This window comes from Cucumis melo, chromosome 3, assembly GCF_025177605.1.
Source record: "Cucumis melo cultivar AY chromosome 3, USDA_Cmelo_AY_1.0, whole genome shotgun sequence".
Classification (NCBI taxonomy): Eukaryota; Viridiplantae; Streptophyta; class Magnoliopsida; order Cucurbitales; family Cucurbitaceae; genus Cucumis; species Cucumis melo.
Window position 1 is genome coordinate 17,045,900 of NC_066859.1, and position 3,239 is coordinate 17,049,138.

Genomic DNA, 3,239 nt, shown 5'->3' on the forward strand with positions numbered 1-3,239 from the left:
CAATGATCATAAAAGAAAAGCTCCAAAAATAATGAAGAAATATGCTATCGATGTGGTATGACTGAACAATAGTCACGTGTTTGCCATACATCGAAACACTTCGATGTTTTTTGCCTATCAAGGAAATTGAAAAGCCTATCAAGAAAATCATTTCTTGATGGCCAAAACATGCCATAAAAAACTATTTCTTGATGGTATTGACCATAAAGAAAGAAGACTTTGATGTTTTTTGCCCATCAAGGAAACTAAAAAGTCCATCAAGAAATTCGTTTTCCAGATGGACAAAACATGCCATAAAAAACCCTTTGATGGTATTGACCATCAAGAAATAAGACTTTGATGTGTTTTGCCCATCAAGGAAACTAAAAAGTCCATCAAGAAAAACAGTTTACTTGATGGTCAAAACATGTCATCAAAAACCTATTCTCAATGGGATTGGTCATTAAGAAAGGTGACGTTGACGTCTTTTGCCCATCAAGAAAGTGGATCAGTCCATCAAGATATCTCTTCTATTGACGGGTTTTACTCGTCAACAAAACTTTATTATTGACGTTTTTAGCCCGTCAACTATAACAACTTTAGAAAAAAAAAATGGGTCACTACCACCCGCCCATATATGTGACCTGATCGACCTCAAACAATATAAAAAACTGAAAACACCAAAAACTGAAAATATGCAAAATTCATTACATACAACTACAAACTAATTCAAACAACTACTGCAAATTCGTGTAAACTACATAACCCTCCACCACAACTCCAAAACTACATAACTCACACAACTCCAGAACTCCAATAACTTGAAACTTCTAACTTCACAACTTATGTAAAATCCATTACATACAACTACAAACCTAGTTCAAACAACTCCTTCAAATCTGCGTGTCAACTACATAACCTGCAGAACTCAGAACTCACACAAATCCAGAACTCCAAAAATTTGAAACTTCTAACTTCCCAACTTCAAACAACTAATGAAAAATATCAACAATCACAAATATGAAATTCATACCATCATACCATATAATTGAAACAAACAAGTAACATATATTTCATAAAATTACTAGACATCCATCAAATGAACTAATTAATTTTCATTAATCAACTGTAAACCAATGTTGTTCTACAAAAAACAATATCTAACAAATATGATCAAGACATAATCCTACAGAAATTGACATCGTATCAAGATATACCTAAACTATAAATATAAAAACTACCCGTTCATTGCAATAAAAACATGTATCATATGTAGCGTCCTAGAAAGTCACAGTATTCCACTCTCACCATATCCAATTCAGATTGAGTATAAGGTGCTTGCCTCGTCAACTATAAATGAAATAAATGTAATTGAATTACTAGATTGTACTAAGCGTAAGAATAATAGCTATAAGAGATATGGTGCAATAAAATGTATACCACATCTGTAATTGTAATGTTCTTTTGCCATACTATGTCTTGCATGAACTTCATCACGTAATACCCACATTCTGTACTGCCCGACTGTTGAGCACACTATATGCACACATATATTCAAAACACATGTTAAAATAAAAATAAATATTTAAACTGAACGCACATTATCATTTATTTATAATATAAGTACTCATACCTTAACAGAAACCCAAGTAAGAGGTCAAGCTCTTGTGTTTATTTCAGCATAGAACATTCTTAAGCCTTTGAATTAAAAAGAATAAAAAAAATAACAAACTGCAATTTACATAATAAATATACATTTAATGTGAACTTACGATTAAATACTTACGTGTTGACCATAGATTTCAATTCGTCTCGAACACTACATGTCTTAACGAATCGAGTGCATACACCGTATTTGCCCGTAATGAGATGTCTAATCTTTGTTTACTAGGGCAATTTATGCTTGGAGCAAAAAAGTATTTTTGGAATTGTATAGTTCCAAATTTGTGCTTTGCTATTTGACTGGAAGAGAATAAAGCTAATTTTTTCAAGAAAAAGGTGATGTATGTTGCAGACGTTCAGAATAGGCTCAAAATTCTAACTTGTAATTGGTCTGAAAAGATTAATCCATTATATTCACGTAATTGTTGTCTTGCTACTATTATTTTTATAACAACTTCATTGATGTATGAAATTACAGGGCCAAATGAGTTACAAAAGGCATCGCCAATTGGACAAAAGAGAATCAAAACCATATGACAATTTATACCAATAAATATTGATGAAGATAACATGCTCTAAGGATAGGTTGAAAACAAAAGAAGAAAATTGATGGCATACCAGTTGATAGATCATCAAAAGAAGAGCCTTCTCAAGCATAAGGTTGAATTAGTTGTTCATTAATATCCAAACTTAATCTTTTTAATAGTGAGCAAACGCCTCCCTGTTGTCATAAATCAATCAAATGAAAACCAAAGAAACGCTGAATCAAATAATACCGAAACTAACCTGCCAAAACGAATAGCATCCATCAACCAACTTATTTGTTCTTCCCTGAAATCCACACTCTAAACCAGCTTGACGAAACACCACCCAGTCCTAATGTATTGAAATAGATTCCAATATTATCCATAACATGTCAAAATAACATGTAGCATTGAAGCCAAACAGCATGGTCTTAATACAAATGAAGAGCAGGATTAGCAATGGTGATTAATTTTCCTCAGCAAAGTCTTACAAGTAAACTCCGCAAGTCCAATCGGTGAACCTCATTGATCAGAATCAAAGTAGCCAAACCACAAAAGGTATACCTGATGAGGTAGATATATTAATTAGGTACAAAAAGAAAAATGTTCCACTAGAAACGTGAAAAGATATTCATAGTGTTGAGCATTCAAAAATCGGTTTCCATTACTTCCATGATATTGTGAACCTTCAATTTATATAGAGATTGAACAATCATATCTTTTATCATCCCACCAATGAAAGCTGGAGAACACAATATCCAACAAGATAAAATGAATAAAGGCAGAGAAACATAACCACCATGAGCCTCGGATCCAGATTCTCCCGCAATACCACCTTCAAATGAACACTGGAAAAGAAACATAAGTAAAACATTCTGCAAGGAGCCATTGACCATGAATTCAGTCACGTAGCCAATGTCCCACCAGGGTCCATCCTGCACCACACCATAAAAGGCCACCACATTTGGATGGTGAAGCTTTGAAAGAATCTCAGTTTCATGTCAAAACTCTATCGTCTGAAATTTTCATATTCAATATGTGAAATTAGAAAAACATGATCATTCTGAAAATAAT

The 3,239-nt window shown here is 33.1% G+C and overlaps 1 long non-coding RNA gene across 1 annotated transcript; it reads right to left on the minus strand.

Moving 5' to 3' along the window:
• Positions 1-2,295: 2,295 nt before the first annotated feature.
• On the minus strand, positions 2,296-3,032 carry LOC127148527 (uncharacterized). The gene is made up of 4 exons (XR_007819555.1): positions 2,834-3,032; positions 2,657-2,729; positions 2,428-2,517; positions 2,296-2,362 (listed from the first exon to the last, which is right to left on the minus strand). It is a non-coding gene; the product is annotated as an uncharacterized LOC127148527 (long non-coding RNA).
• Between the last annotated feature and the right edge of the window lie 207 nt (positions 3,033-3,239).